General features: G+C 45.8%; 1 protein-coding gene across 1 annotated transcript in view; it reads left to right on the top strand.

Annotated features, from left to right (window-relative positions):
• The window catches only part of GORASP1 (golgi reassembly stacking protein 1), a 737102-nt gene that overhangs the window by 343490 nt on the left and 376387 nt on the right, over window positions 1-17225 (top strand). The window lies entirely within an intron of this gene.

The following is a 17225-nucleotide window of genomic DNA, read 5'->3' on the forward strand; positions in this document are numbered from 1 at the left end:
GTTTGTCTTTGCCTTTGCCTTTTCTCAGCTGAAGTTAGCGGTAGATTCTTTGCCTTTATCTGCCTGCCTGTCTGTCTGTCTATCTTTCATCTATCTAATCTATTATCTATCTGCCTATCTATCTACCAATCTATTGGTCCTTCTGTCTATCTACCTACCTACCTACCCATATATCTATCAATCTATCTATCTATCTATCTATCATCTATCTATCTATCTATCTATCTATCTGTCTGTCTGTCTGTCTGTCTGTCTGTCTATCTATCTGTCTGTCTTTCTGTTTATCTATTTATCTGTCTGTGTACCCATCTATCTATCATCGATCTATCTATCTATCTTCTATCTATCTATCTATCTATCTATCTATCTATCTATCTATCTATCTATCTATCTATCTATCAACCTACCTGTCTGTCTTTCTGCTTATCTATTTATCTGTCTGTGTACCCACCCACCTATCTATCTATCTATCTATCTATCTATCATCTATCTATCTATCAACCTACCTACTTACCTACCTACCTATCTGTCTTTCTGTTTATCTATTTATCTGTCTGTGTACCCACCCACCTATCTATCATCTATCTATCTATCTATCTATCTATCTATCTATCTATCTATCTGTCTGTCTTTCAGTTTATCTATTTATCTGTCTGCGTATCCATCTATCATCTATTTATCTATCTATCTCTACCTACCTACCTATCTATCTACCTATCTATCTTTCTACCTACCTGTCTTTCTGTTTATCTATTTATCTGTCTGTGTACCCACCCTCCTATCTATCTATCTATCTATCTATCTATCTATCTATCTATCTATCCATCTATCATCTATCATTTTTGGTTTTGGGGCCACACCCAATAGCACTCAGGGTGTTACTCCTGAGCCAGTTACTCCTGGCTCTTACATTCAGAAGTCACCTCTGGCAAACTCAGCGGACCATATGGGATGCTGGGGATCTAACCTAAGTCAGTATTATGTAAGACAAATGTCCTACCCACTATGCTATCACTTCGGCCTCCACAGATTCCTTTTTGTTTGTTTGTTTGATTTTGGTTTGTTTTTGATTTTTGGGTCACACCCGGCAGCGCTCAGGGGCTACTCCTGGCTCTACACTCAGAAATCGCCCCTGGCAGGCTCTGGGGACCATATGGGATTCCGTGATTCAAACCACTGTCCTTCTGCATGCAAGGCAAATGCCCTACTGCTGTGTTATCTCTCCGGTCCCCACAGATCCCTTTTAAAGGCTGAAATTTAGTATAGGAATGGACATACACTGTAAATTAAGACTTAAACTATCTCACTAAACACTTGTACATGATTACTTGTTAAAATGATTTTTTGAATATACTGAATTATCGGCATAAAATTAGCTTGATCTAGGTCTTTTTTTTTTTTTTTTTTTTTTGGTTTTTGGGTCACACCCGGCGGTGCTCAGGGGTTACTCCTGGCTGTCTGCTCAGAAATAGCTCCTGGCAGGCACGGGGGACCATATGGGACACCGGGATTTGAACCAACCACCTTTGGTCCTGGATTGGCTGCTTGCAAGGCAAACGCCACTGTGCTATCTCTCCGGGCCTTGATCTAGGTCTTTTAAAAATTTTACCTCTTAGGGGCCCTAGTGATAGCACAGTGCTCAGTCTAGGTTCAATCCCTGACATCTCATCTGGTCCTCCAAGTCTGCTGGAAGTGATTTCTGAGTGCAGAGCCAGAAGTAACCACTGAGCACTGCTGGGCATGCTCCTTTCCTCCAAAAAAAAAAAAAAAAAAAAGACAAAAAGTTTTTAAGCTCTCAACTTAATTGTTTGTGTTCGGGAGCCACACCCAGCTGTACTCAGACTTGCTCCTGGCTCTGCTCCGAAGCCTATAAGGTTTCTGGAGATGAAAATGGAATTGAGCTCATTTGAACCTGCGTTTGATTAAGTTGCTTGCAAGACAAGTGCCTTAACTAACTTATTAATTTTTAATATATCTATATATTACACATCTACATTACACATGGGGCTTGCATTCTGTATTGAATAGCATTGGTCTAATTGGTTATAAGATTGGTTTTGTTTTGTTTTGGGTTACACCTGGTAGCACTCGGGTTACTCCTGGCTCTGCGCTCAGAAATCGCTCCTGGCAGGCTCAAGGGACCATATGGGGTGCCGGAGATCCAACCCAGGTCCCTCCTCAGTTGGTCACATGAAGGCAAACACCCAACCGCTGTTCTATCACTCTGGCCCCAATGAGATGATTTTAATCTCTCCTCTGGACTCTTTTTATACAACTCTATTGTAAAGCTTGTAGGATATAAAAACCAGGCAGTCCTTATCCCCACCAGGAGAAGAGACTGGGAACCCTTGGCCCAGGAAAATGAACATTATTGCTGACCCATGGTTACGAGTCTTTGGTGGGCATTCTTTTTACACACACACACACACACACACACACACACACACACACACACACACACACACACACACAGTCTTAAGTAAACCTGTCTGCCAATTGTGAGCATTAGCTTTTACCAATTATTGCTTGCTTTATCGCTGCAGAGATAAGCTTCTGTCATGGCTTGCTTATTTTCTTGTAGGAGTTCTCTTAACTAGTCTGGCCACCTTCTAAAATTAGGGGAATTTCCTTCATTAATCAAGTCCCCAAAGGAAATCTCCTTCTGAAAACAGCCATCTGTTGAAGTTTTGCTGACAACCACTGTGTTTTTTGTTTGTTTGTTTGCTTGTTTCTTGTAACAAGCTTTATAGATAACCGTTGTAGTTAGTTGTCTTGAGCTTGTGACCAGCAATGGGCCTTTCTGAGCAGGTAACAGTCGAAGAGAACCTCTGAGGAAACCAGGGATGGGGGGCTTCTTTCAGCTGTAGAATCTGATTAAGACCAAAGATAGGGGATCCTTGATCATTAAAGAACCTTATGATTGGAACCATATTTCTTTCTATTGTGACATTGTATTTTGTTGATCTGCTGAAGAATTCTGTCCTCTACTCTTTAAAAGGAGGAGAAGAACTGAGTTCTGGGCTCACTTTGCCTTCCTTTGTGTGAAGTACAGTCCCTGCATGGTTAATAAAGAATTTCTAGGGGCCTGAGCGACAGCACAGCGGTAGGGTGTGTGCCTTGCATGCGGCTGTCCCAGGATGAACCCAGATTTGATCCCTAGCATCCCACATGGTCCCCCAACTCTTCCAGGAGTAACTCCTGAGTGTCACTGGGTGTGCCCCCACCCAAAAAAAAAAAAAACCCACCACCACCACAACATATTTTTTCTCTTATTTATTTATTTATTTATTTATTTATTTATTTATTTATTTATTTATTTATTTATTTATTTTTGTTTTTGGGTCACACCCAGTGATGCCCAGCAGCTACTCCTGCCTTTGTGCTCAGAAATCACTCCTGGCTTGGGGGACCATATTCCCATATGAAGGATGCCAGGGGATCGAACTGCAGTTCATCCTAGGTCAGTATGTGCAAGGCAAATGCCCTACCACTTGTGTCACTGCTCTGCCCCCACCCCCAAAGAGAATTTCTGACTTAAGCTTTTGCTGAGCGCTTTCATCTTTGTCAACCTGGGACATAACAGGGACAGTCATATTTGAAGACATATTGTGTTGGGATCTGGGTTCTGAACAAGGAGAGATGCATTTTGTAAAGGTCACCTGGGCAGGCTTCTTCTCAGGTTCTGAGCTGGGAGAGACGCCATTTTGTAAAGGCCACATGGTGTAGGTCTTCACAAGTCTGTTTCCATAGATACCATGTAGGAAGGCACCCCAAGACAATAGCCAATCATTTTAAGGATCATCAGAAAGCTCGAACCTCCCTATATCCCTTTCCTATATAATCTTCCTCATGACCTTGGGTGGGGTTCATGTCCTTTGGGAGATGGTCCTGGCTGGCCAGTGTGGGGGCCTTTCTTTTCATCTTTCGATTCTGGACCCTACCAATTGGACAATGGTTGGAGCAGGGAAAGAAAAACAGGACAAACAGGGAAAGAAAAAGAGCTCCCCAGAGGCTGTCAGGCCTGGCCCGGGAGTGCTCTCCACTAAAGACCCAGTTGGTCAAATTTGTCTTGCCTGACTCTTCTATCTCGCCATGTTTCATTTATTATTTCTTTCCTTTTCCTTCTTGGTTTTTGGCCATACCCGGCAGTGCTTAGGGCTGGCTCACTTGGAGCTCTGCCTCAGGGGTGACTCCTGGTCCCTCCTGTGCTGGGGGAGCATATGTACTTCTGGAAATCAAATCAGCTACTTGAAGGATTCTTTCCTACTCCATAGAGGCAAGCACTTTACTCACATTCGATCTCTCTGTGCCCCTCATGCTGCTTTTGAACACCGCAATCCTGTGCTGTTGGGGCCACGCAAGGACCAAGTAGGAAATCTGGCTGTTTCAGAATCCCCAGAGCGGATTAAGCAAATTATAACATGGGGGTGCAAATAATGACGTGTGGAGTGATGTCACACACTGTGGGGATTTATTTTACACTCAAAGCAGCTCATCAAAAATACTTCTCAGTAGGATGCAGGGAGCATCTGAGTTTGCAGAGGAGACAATCCCAGGCCTGACTTCTGAGCCTGTCACTTCCCCAGGTCTAAGTCATAGAGGAGGCCTCCCAGGTTGGGGGGCCCACAGCCAAGAAAGGACATAGAAACATAGACAAAGGACCGCAGTAGGCTTCTTGCTCTTTAAAGGCCTGCCTTTGCAAGTCCCTTTGCAAGCACCGTAATAAACTATTATTCTGTCTGTAATTCTCTCAGTGAATTCTTTCACAATCCCTCTGTCCACCCCGATAAGTGAGTTTAAACATCTTATCTCCTAATGCTAGCTCCAGACTCGAGATCTATCTCACAGAGACCACAAAGAGATGGACTAGTACTGTAAGAAAGGCAAAGGAGTTTTTTTTAAAAAATAACAACATGCTGGGGCCTCACCTCTTGCAGGTAGATTTCATAGATTTTTGCCGGCTAGATAAATTTAAGGCCTACATTCCATTTGGAATTGGTGTCCTCAGGTCCTCAGATATAATTAGTCCCCTAATGCAATTAGATTCTTAGATTTCTTTTTTTAACTGCTGGTTTGCAGTTTGTTTCTTAGATTTCTTTTTTTAACTGCTGGTTTGCTTAAAATGTCTGACCATCTAGATATTTCTCAGAATGCACCTTTTATTTATTTATTTATTTATTTATTTATTTTTTTTTTTTTGGTTTTTTTGGGTCACACCCGGCTGTGCTCAGGAGTTACTCCTGGCTGTCTGCTCAGAAATAGCTCCTGGCAGGCACGGGGGACCATATGGGACACCGGGATTCGAACCAACTACCTTTGGTCCTGGATGGGCTGCTTGCAAGGCAAACACCGCTGTGCTATCTCTCCGGGCCCAGAATGCACCTTTTATGTCCCATGACTAAGCTAGCAAAGTTGCAGAAACAAAACAGCAGGTAATTCTAAACTTACATTCTAATATTCCCTCTAACACTAAAAGAAATATACTCGAACCAGGTTGGATCCACTGCCTGTCTCTGAACTCTTTTATTCACGGCATGCTTGGATGTCTACCGCATTTTCACCATCCCAGGCGGTGAAGGCTGAAGCTGAGGGTACAGGGGATGGTCAGGCTGGTTTCTGCGCTCCCAGCTCCTGAGTGCTCGGTCATTTCATCTGGAAGAAGGTGGCTGAGAGGGAAGAGAACGTATCCGTCAATACTCTGCCCCCCCCCCCCCCAGTCCTTCCTAACTCTGAAAATATCTCATTTCACTTGGAGGACACTAGGCAGACCAGAAAACCAGACAGCCCACTTCAGCCTTTAGCTTTTCACATGTTACCTTATTTTTCATACCATAAGACACACTTTCCTCCCCAAAATATGGGGGGAAATGTCTGAGTGTTTATGGAGCGAATGCCACCTGGAACTGAAGCCTGACTGCTTGGGGGAGAACAGAGACTAACTAACCACTGGACATCTTCAGTGTACTCCCCATTATTGCACAGACATGCCACGTTGTATGAGCAATCAGATCAACGCACTTTTATCGTCACATATGGAGCTTTCGTTTAAGCTATTTGATAGCTGCTGAGACTTTAATTTTTTTTATTTAAATGAAAAAGTATTTTAAAATGTTTTTCTATTTTCTGATGTAAAAAAAGTTAGGTAAATGTGTTTAACCAGCTGTGGACCAGTGAAGCCTCACCCCCCACCCATATTTCCTAGGTAACTTGACCTTACCTGCAAGACCCCGCCCATTCCTGGGAGGGGTTTGGAAAAGGTAGATAAGGCCTTTGACCCAGGGGATTGGGGGCTCTGGGTTTTTGGTCTTTGGCCAGCCTGGAGGTCAAAGGGAAGATGGCTGAAAGGAGTTAAGATGCAGGGCTTGCTAAGAATAGTAAATGCTTAAAAGGTTATGATATAGGCCACACATGTGGTGGACAGGGCATGAATAAAGCTGATACTTCCTGAAGCCTGCCTGTGAGTGAGTTCAATACCCATCGCTTTCCTGAACCCCAGACCCGTCGGTTGATGGGGGATGAAGCCACGTGGCCGGGGTCCAAGAATAAAGGCCTCCATCCTTCACCATCCAGCCCCATCGTTAATTATTTAATGCAACAGACCAGAGTACTGTAAATAAACTTCGGCCTCGTAGGCTGGCTGTTCTCAGCCACTATCTCCTGATAGCGTCTTGCGTTGCATTTATTAAATATTTTGGCACACCATTTGATTTAGAATATGCCTTTTCATGTTTTCTTCATCTAAAAACTATGTGCGCCTTATGGTCAGGTGCATTTATAGAGCGGAAAATACAGCATTTCTTTTTCTTTGGAGGTCAGACCTGGAAGTGCTCAGAGGAGGCCTGCTTGGGATGGGGTGGGCAGAGGATATGAGACTATCAGTGATGCCAAGTGCAAGGCAGAAGCCCTAACTCCTATCCTGTGCTGCTGACCTTTGCCTTTGGCTTTTCATAAATTTTACACTAAATTGTTTTGCTTGGTTAGGGACCATAAGGACCCCAGCCCACCATGCTGTGGGGACACATGCAAGGCTTGCACTCTATCATTAGGTCACATATATCTCCTCTACCTTTTGCCTTTTGCAAGCCAGGAAAGATTGGAGCAGGGAGAGCTCAAACTTATGTTGCTGCCGCAGCACCTTCTGTCCATCCTCACAAAAGTCTCTCTAGAGATTCACTGTTCAGAGTGCTTGGGTGTGCTTTGTTTATTTGTCACCCTCCCCAACCTCTTTTTATTTTTCCTTTTTAGCTTTTAGACCAGACTTAGCAAATGTTCTGAGGCTAGTCCTGGCCCAGGGCTCAAGGATCCTGCCCAATAGTGCTTGGGACCATGTGATAGCTGGGTTTTTAGCCCAGGCTTCCTGAGTTCCCGAGTGCAAATTATGCTTTGAGGCCTCTTCCCATCTCTTGTTTCCTTTCTGGATGGATTCATCATGCATTTGCAATGCTATAGAGCCGTGTGTGTGTGTGTGTGTGTGTGTGTGTGTGTGTGTGTGTGTGTGTGTGTGTATAATGGTGTTCTTGATGCTCTCCATTCTGTAACTATTAGAGACCCCTCTACATTTGGGCTTCATCTCCCACCCCAAATACAGCTAGTCTGAAAGGAACAGGACAGGCACTGCCCCAGAAGCATGAGAGGTTATTGTCTCATCCACAGATGAGCTCAAACAGCAGAAAGAAGGAATTCCAGTGGCTTTACCTGAAGCTTCCGCAAAGAGGATGCTCCTGTCACTGCTTTGAGCTGTGCAAGAGACAAAAACCTTCCTTCCTTCCATGCCTGTGACCATGGTGTCCAGTCTGACCCCCGAGCAGAGGGCGACAGGGCTATAAGAGAGCAGAGTGGGTGAGTGACTCTTGGGCTGGTCTTGGAGAAAGGAATGGCGACTCTCTGAGAATGGGTCAGCTGTGCTCCTGCCAGCCTGGGGTTCCTCAAATTCATCTCCAGGATCCAAGATCTCAGGGACAATGGGAGAAGGAAACTTTTTTTTTTTCCTTTTTGGTGTTATTGGGTCACATTCGGTGGTGCTCAGGGGTTTCTCCTGGCTCTGAGCTCAGAAATTACCCCTGGAAGGCTCGGGGGACCATATGGGATGCCAGGAATTAAACCACCGTCTGTTCTGGGTTGGCTGCATGCAAGGCAAATGCCCTACCGCTGTGCTATCTCTCTGGCAGGAGAAGGAAACTTGAAGCTGATTCAGTTAGTCTGGCATTCTGTATTTCATGGTCACATACAAACCACAACCCTCTTCATCAGCACTGCAACAGGCTTTCCTGCCTTTTTCCCAGAGAGCAGACTTTGCTCCTGAGGGCTCCACATTCCTGATGCTCTGCCTGCCTTCTCTTGTCCAGAAGCCTTAGGTCCCACCCCTCTGCTGCTGCTCAACCTGTTGGGCCCACGTAAGGGGGTGTTCCTAGGGCAGAAGGGCCCTATATTCTGGAAACTTCATCCTGATGTGTTAGGAGGGTATCAACTTGGTAGAGGCTGAGCTCTGAGCTCCAGTGCTTGTAAAGAAGCCGTCTTATAAGCACAAGACCTGGATTCAGTCCCAACACCACAAAAATTATCTCCAGTAATCTGGTGTATGTGTGTGTGTGTGTGTGTGTGTGTGTGTGTGTGTGTGTGTCTGTGTTCTAATCAGTGAAAAAAAGCTTAAGAATCTAATCAGTGAAAGAGCTTAAGGCCCGGAGAGATAGCACAGCGGCATTTGCCTTGCAAGCAGCCGATCCAGGACCAAAGGTGGTTGGTTCGAATCCCGGTGTCCCATATGGTCCCCCGAGCTTGCCAGGAACTATTTCTGAGCAGACAGCCAGGAGTAACCCCTGAGCATCGCCGGGTGTGGCCCAAAAACAAAAAACAAACAAACAAAAAAAAGAAATTCAGAATCCCTGAAAAGGACCTGAAGAGAGACTACAGGACATTTGTCTGCCATGATAACCTGGGTTTGATCTCTGGTTATCCCAGAGGGTCCCTTGCATTTTGCCAGATTTATTTCTGAGCACTTGCTGGGTCTGACCCAAACCAAAAAGCAAAGAAAAAGTCCCGAGAAAGACATATGTCTTCATATAGTAATATTTCAAATAATACAGAAGCAATTATGAGAAATTAAATATTAATATATTTCAATACGTTTTCAGAGAAACATAATTATATATATATATATATATATATATATATATATATCAAACAAACCCCCCCCCCAAAAAAAAGGAAAAAGAATACTCTTTTTAGTAGGGGATCAAGACTAAAATATTTACAGCCACATAGGTTGGCTTTTTTCAATCAGTGATGGCTACGAATAGTTCACTGTCATTCTTTAAGAATAATTCATAGTGGGAACTGGAGAGAAAAAGTAGTGGGTATATTGGGCCCAGAGAGATAGCACAGTGGTGTTTGCCTTGCAAGCAGCCAATTCAGGACCTAAGGTGGTTGGTTCAAATCCCGGTGTCCCATATGGTCCCCCGTGCCTGCCAGGAGCTATTTCTGAGCAGACAGCCAGGAGTAACCCCTGAGCATCACTGGGTGTGGCCCAAAAACAAAACAAAACAAAACAAACAAACAAAAAAAAAGTAGTGGGTATATTTCTTGCCTGGCACACAACAGAGCTGGGTTCAATCCTCAGTTACATCTTGAGGACCGTCAGAAGTGAATTCTGAGTGCAGAGCTAGAGGTAAATCCTGGGCATTGCCAGATGTGGCCCCAAAAGAAAAATTAAAACACAAAGCAAGAGAGAATAAACCTATGTCCGAAGATATAATACTTGAAGATATAATGCTGTTTTGTTTTTATTTGGGTAATGTCTGTACCTGACTACATCAGGCCTTACTCCTGGCTCTGTGCTCAGGGATCACACTTGGCAAACCCATGGAAACATATGCTGTGCTAGGAATCAAATCCAGGTTGGCTGCATGCCAGGCAAGCTCCTTACCTGCTTTGCACTATCTCTTCCATCCTTAGAATAATCCTTTACCACTGCCAAGTCCTTGGGTGAAAAAGGAACATTTTGGGAGGCTGGAGTGATAGCACAGTGGGAGGGTGTTTGCCTTGCACGCAGCTGACCCAGGACAGATACAGGCTTGATCCCCAGCATTCCATATAGTCCCCCAAGCCAGGAGTCATTTCTGAGCACAGAACCAGGAGTAACCTCTGCATGCTGCCAGGTGTGGCCCAGAACACTATCCCCCACCCCAAAAAAGAGAAACATTTTGGAAGTTTAGATTGATCCATGAGGGGCTTTCTTTTCTTGAGGGGACGGAGTGGTAGCACAGTGGTAGAGCATTTGCCTTGCCCGTGGCTGACCCAGGACGAACCTGGGTTTGATCTCCAGCATCCCATATGGTCCCCTGAGCCTGCCAGGAGCTATTTCTGAGTGCAGAGCCAGGAGCAACCCCTGAGCACCGCTACTGGATGTAGCCCAAAACCAAAACAAACAAACAAACAAACAAAAAAATAAAGAAAAGAAAAAAAAGGAATTTCTTTCTTGGATTGCAGCAACAATCCTGCAACAAAGGATTGAAGCAGGAACCCTTTCTTTGCATAACAAGTGAACTAACCTTCTCCCCACCAACTCCCAACAATCTTAGAAACAGACCTGATGAAGTTGATGGTCATGGTCCCAGTGAAGAAGGCATTGGCACTCTTATAGGCTGTCATGAAAAACGTGTTGTCTATCATGGCCGCCAATGCCCCACCATGGATAATCCTGCCAAGCCAGATGAGGGGTAGAAAGGAAAAGAAGCATCATCCACTGCCACCGCAGGACCAGGGTGAAAGGGGAAAGGGGGCTTGTGAGAAAGTCCTCAGGCTTCCCTGCAGCTCAATGCCAGGTTTTTGTTGCCCAGGGCATAGCAGAGAAGAGCCATGCTGATGCCGAGGGACAAGCAAGAGTGTCCAAAACCAACTTGCTTCTCTTGGAACAGGAGGTGCTATTCATCTTGGCAGGAGAAGCCCACCTTTCTCCACCAGCTTCAGGCTCTGCTAAGGCTTATTTCCTCAAGGGGAGTATCAAGAAACAGTGGGTACAGTGAAAACACAAAGACACAGCAGGTAGCTTGGACTCTCACAGGGCTTAGAATGCCACTCCCCTCATGTCACCACCTAAGGCAACTGCTTCCTCAACCACAAGAGGAAAAAAAGTGGGACAGGGAGATAATAGAGGGGAAAGACGTTTACCTTGCATGCAACAGCCAAGTGAGATTAGCCTGGTGGTACTGAGGTACCCCCTATGGTTCTCCCAGCACTGCCAGGAGTGATCCCACAACACAGAGTCAAGAGTAAACTTTAGGAGCCAGAGCTGTGGCGCAAGTGGTAAGGCGTTTGCCCTGCTCGCAGCTGACCCAGGACAGACAATGATTAGATAGATCCCCCAGTGTCCCATGTGGTTTCCCAAGTCAGGAGCAATTTCTGAGCATAAAGCTGGGAGTGACCCCTGAGTGTCACTGGGTGTGGCCCCCCCCCAAAAGCATAAACTTTAAGCATTGTCAGGTGTGGCCATAAACCCCAAAATAAAAATACAAAAAGAAGGAATCAAAATCTTGGGAGCATTGTCAGCATGGGTGGGGCAGCGAGATAACCACTGAGCACAAGCTTGGCAAGCAGGACACCCAGGTTTGAGCAGTGGCATCCCCTGGCCCCTAGCAGGTGAGTTCCAGGCACCTCAATTGCAGAAAGCCCAGTTCACCGCCATTTGTAGCCAAAACAAAAACAAAGCAAAACACAACCCACACATACAGCAACAGTCTGCATAGCAATGCTCAAAGCATCCATAAGGCCTGGCACATAGCAGCCACTCAGTAAAAACAGTTTCCTTCTCATTTGCTACTAAGTCCACTACAGCTTAGAGGACTGGGGCTCAGTAAGGAGTCCCCAAACAGCAAAGCTCCCATTTTGGCAGCTGTAGGGAACAGAGAAGGAGTGTGATAGAGGAGCTGGCAGACCCTCTGCACTGGGGGGGGGGGTCTATGTAGTGAGGTTTATGCTCCACTGTGCTCTGTGAGCAGGCAAATGAAATCACTCTAGCGGCATCCCCCCTGCTTCCTTCCCAGCCTCTGATGAAGGAAAGGCCCTCTAAGTCCCTGGAGGATGAAGGTCCTGGCCTTACCCAGGGAACCCCTCCAACAGGAGCCCAGGCTGGAAGAGGCAGACACATTTCTTCTCCAACTGATTGTGGAAGATGGCATGCTGGAAGCCAAGTCTCTCCTCGTTGACACACATGAAGAAGCGGGTGCCTTCCATCATTTGCGCTAGAGAGAGGACACAGGTCTGTGGGAGGGACCTCAGGGAGAGTTAGAAGCCCAAATGGGCATGGATCTCGGGGCAGAAAGTTGAGGAGCTCCTTAGGAAAACCCACTGCTCTGTTTTTTTGTAATACCTTCGAGAATGTTCCATCACTCCTCTTCTGGAGGGGAGGGCTCAGCTGGGTAAAGACTTCAGCCTTAGCTGTGTGAAGGGTGAATTATCTTTAAAATCAGGACACAGGAGTGATATGACTGATAAGGAGCTAATCTAAGAGTTCCTGTGGGAAATGTAGAAATAAAAAGGAGGAACCCCGAGATTTGTCTAATGAGATTGCTTTTCAAGTGAGCTGAAAGGGAGGGAAGAAGGTCCAGAGACCTTAATTAGAGTCTCAGGGTAAAATCACCAAGAATAAGGAACATCCAATACAGCTTAAATACCTACTGTGTTGAAGTGTTTTTGAATTTCAGTGCTGGCGATTGGACCCAAGATCTCATACATAAAAGACTTGATTGCTAATATATATGTGTGTATATGTATATATATATATATATATACATACACACACACACACACATATATGTCCCAGGCTCCAAAGCCCTGATTTATTTATTTATTTATTTATTTGGTTTTTGAGCCACATCAGGCACGTTCCTTTCCATCCAAGGAACCTGCAAGGTTCACCAAGTCCAGCGAATATCGGTCCTGACAACTGCAAGGGAGGCATGAAGAATGGGCCGGGTCACCCAGCACAGCAAAGGGGCACCAGCAGTCCTATTATTCCCAGTCCCAGCAGACAGCCAGGAGGAACCCCTGAGCACCGCCGGGTGTGGCCCCCCTCAAAAACAAAACAAAGCAAAACAAAAATTTACCAGCCTGGGTAAAGCACTTACCAGGGACAGCTTTGGCAAGATGAGCAATCTCCGTTTCTTTTAAAAAGTCTACTGAATGCAGAAATTTTGGAATTTGAGTCCAGGACCCATCCTTGGTCTTCTCCAGGAACTCATTATACAGATCCATCATGTCGGGCCTCCAGCTAACATTGTGGATGTAAGGATCCTTCTGATAGCAGCGGAGGCTGCTCGAGACCTGAGAAGTTCAGAGGACTCAGCTGTAGCTGGTACCATCTCACCTGACTCATCTTTCCAAGCAGATATTTAACCAGGGGATCAGTTTTCACCAGAAAGAGCATGGCAAATGCTCAGAAGAGAGCATTTGTGGGACAGAGCGTGTGACCCTCTTAGGACCACACCAGTGGAGATGTCTAGAGGAGAAGGGGAAGTGGGGATGGAAGCAGATCAGAGAGTGTATCCAGCCATACAGTTTAAGAAGCGGGACATTAGGGCCCAGAGAGATAGCACAGCAGTGTTTGCCTTGCAAGCAGCCGATCCAGGACCAAAGGTGGTTGGTTCGAATCCCGGTGTCCCATAGGGTCCCCCCCCCCCCCACCGTGCCTGCCAGGAGCTATTTCTGAGCAGACAGCCAGGAGGAACCCCTGAGCACCGCCGGGTGTGCCCCCCCCCCAAAACAAAACAAAACAAAACAACAAAAAATAAAACAAAAAAAAGAGAAGCGGGACATTATCAGGAAGAATTCCAGCGGGAACATGACATGGTCGCATTGCCATGTTTAAAGACTTCTCCTGGCTCATGGGGACACGTGTCAGTCTCTCCTCAAATAATCATTTAAAAATAACCCCCTCCTCCAGCCCCACACACCCTCCTGGGTCCTCTGGGCACCTCTTCCCAGGGTATCATCTTGACTGACATTTTTTTTTTTTTGGTTTTTGGGCCACACCCGGCAGTGCTCAGGGGTTCCTCCTAGCTGTCTGCTCAGAAATAGCTCCTGGCAGGCACGGGGGACTCTATGGGACACCGGGATTTGAACCAACCACCTGTGGTCCTGCTTGCAAGGCAAACGCCACTGTGCTATCTCTCCGGGCCCTGACTGACGTTTCTTATGCCACTATACTCTCATTGCATCTGAATGCTGCCCCAGGGTCTTCCTTTTCTGGTGGCCAGAGAGAAAGAAAAAATTCCAGGATGTGGGTCTCCTCCCATGAACTTTGCCATCCATCCCCTGTGCCTTCCAGCTAGCTATTGTTCACAGTCACTGATGCCAAAAGTTCCTTTCATTCTCGTACAGTGTCTGCTTTGTTTGGTCTCATTAGTCCGCACACTGAGCGTTTTCACATGAACCCTTCTTTATCTATGCAGCTGGGTGAGGTTGGGAAGAAAGAGAGAGTCTTAGATTATTTGTTAAAAGATTTAGAAGCAGGAAACAGTTTAAGGCTTGAGTATAATCTTCAGTCCTCCCAGTAGGTGGATGGTAGAGAGCCACTAGGGGTCAGCCTCCAGAAGCTTTTTTTTTTTTTTTTTTTTTGAAATTTTTGGGTCACACCCGGCATCACTCAGGGGTTACTCCTGGCCCTACGCTCAGAAATCGCTCCTGGCAGGATTGGGGGGACCATATGGGACTTCGGGATTCGAACCACCGTCCTTCTGCATGCAAGGCAAACACCCTACCTCCATGCTATCTCTCCAGCCCCTCCAGAAACTTTTTTATTGTTTTTTTTTTTGTTGTTGTTTTTCTGTTTATGAGCCACACCCAGTGACACTCAAGCGTTACTCTAGGCTCTGGGCTCAGAAATTACTACTGGCATCTAATAACTAAAACCCAACTACAAACATGTTTGTAGTCATGGTCTTAAATGAAGATATTATTATAAAAGAATAAAGAGCACTTGCAGCAGAACAAAACTTACTCCTGCAAGGCTGAAGGGACCATATGGGATGCTGCAGATTGAACCCCTATCAGCTCTTGTAAGGAAAATGCCCTACCTACTGTACTATCACTCTGGCCCCAAATTCCAGAACATTTCCCCATTAGTCTTGTCTCTTCAAAGCTCTGAGAAGGTTTTCAAATCTGTCAATTGAGAAGAACATAACCAACATTGTCTTGCTAGAGGACCTTGGAATTTCAACATATTCAACGACACTTCCCTCTTTTGAGCCCAAGGAAATTATTTTTTAAGACTAATGATATAAAACCAAGACTGAATCTGGATTTTTTTTTTCGAATGAGGTAACCTATCTTTGAAAATATGTAAGGGGCTGGAGAGATAGCACAGCAGTAGGGCGTTTGCCCTGCAAGCAGCCGATCCAGGACAGAGGGTAGTTCGAATCCCGATATCCCATATGGTGCACCATACCTGCCAGGGGCAATTTCTAAGTGCAGAGCCAGGAGTAACCCCCGAGTGCTGCCAGGTGTGACCCAAAAATAAAAAAAATGTAAGGGGTGGTTTCTGAGTCATATTTCTTTCTGTTGTTGTTGGTTTGGGGGGGGGGGGTCACACCTACCTGTGCTTACAGATTACTCCTGCATCTTCTCAAGGATCACTTCTGGAGTGACCAGAGGACAAGATGTGCTGCCAGGGATTAAAACTTGTTGCTCTATCTTTCCAACTTGATTCACACTCCTTTTTTGGGAGGTGGGGGGGGGGTTAGGCTACATTTAGTAATGCTCAGATGTATGCCTAGCTCTGTGCTCAGGAATTGTTGATTTTTTCCCATCTTATTTTTTGGAGCAGGAGAGGGGAGCTCAAAAAAATCGCATTAAGGGACTGGAGAAATAGCACAATTGGGATATTAACCTTGCATGTGGCTGACCCAGAAGAAACCCGATTCAATTCTTGGCATCCTATATGGTCTCCCAGCCTGCCAGGGGCAATTTCTGAGTGCAGAGCCAGGAGTGCTCCCTGAGCACTGCTGGGTGTGGCCCAACAACCAGCCACGCAACCAACCAAGCAACCAACCAAGCAACCAACCAACCAATCAATCAATCAATCAATAAAGTTAAAAAATTGCATTAAATGTGATACCTGCTATCCTATGGGTGGCTAGTCCTCAGACACTATTTATTTTTTCCTATTATTCAAGCATCTTCAGCTAAGAATCAGGAGTCTTGATGTTGATTTCATTCTAGCAGAAGCCCAAATGAGCTTGGGCAGATCACAGGGGTAGCCCCAGATCACAGAGATCTAATTCATTAGGCAAGGGAGGTCATCGTCCAGAGGAGGACAAAAGTCCCTGCTCAGTGTCATCTGGAAACTCCAAGCCTACCTTATAAACCCTGGGATCTTGATAGCATTAGGGTTACTACTCACTGTGATCGGCTGGGCTGGCATCCAAGCCCACACAGGCAACTGGAGCTGGCCAGCCAGGGCCACGCTTCGGTGCCCCAATAACCGTCTAAGGCCTCTCTGAAGCATGATGTCCAGCTGAGATTTGCCCGAGGGGCCTTTTTATAAGGTGAGGCCTCCTGCGAGGACATGAGCCATTGCACCCAGCCAATCAGAACCTGGCTCGCTGGCCTCAGAGACAGAAGGAGAGCAGCAGCTCTTCTCTGATCAGGCACACGAAGAAGGACCTAATGGAGCAGGGAGGTGAGTCTTCATACGTTAATAAGTGACCAGTGCTTTTGGTTTTGGGAGCTGCAAGATGCATGTTTTGGTTGTGTTAACCAGCTACCTGGAATAAATCAATATACCTGGAACTCTTTCTTTGGTCACCTAGGAGACCATCAATGACCCAGGCAGTGGAGTGGATATTCTTAGTCTCTACATGTAGGGACAGATGGCCCTGGACATCTTGCCCGGGCTTTTTTGTTTGTTTGTTTTTAATTTTTATATGGTCACTAAAATTGCAAAGCTATTTATGGGAGGGTTTCTGGCATACAATGTCTTCATTATTGTCAACTTCCTTCACCAATGTCCCCACAGCCCAATTTGCCTTTACAAGAGATACTTTAAGTATTCGTCTATTTAATTTTTGTTTGGTTTTGTGTTGGGAAGGCCACGGCAGCACTGCTCAGGGGTTACTCCTGGCTCTACTGTCAGGACTCACTTGGTGGGCTCTAAAGACCATTAGAGACGTCTGGGATAGAACTTGGGCAAGGCTAACACTTGACCCACTGTCCTATATCTTCAGCTCCCAGGC

This window comes from Suncus etruscus, chromosome 20 (assembly GCF_024139225.1).
Source record: "Suncus etruscus isolate mSunEtr1 chromosome 20, mSunEtr1.pri.cur, whole genome shotgun sequence".
NCBI classification, from domain to species: domain Eukaryota; kingdom Metazoa; phylum Chordata; class Mammalia; order Eulipotyphla; family Soricidae; genus Suncus; species Suncus etruscus.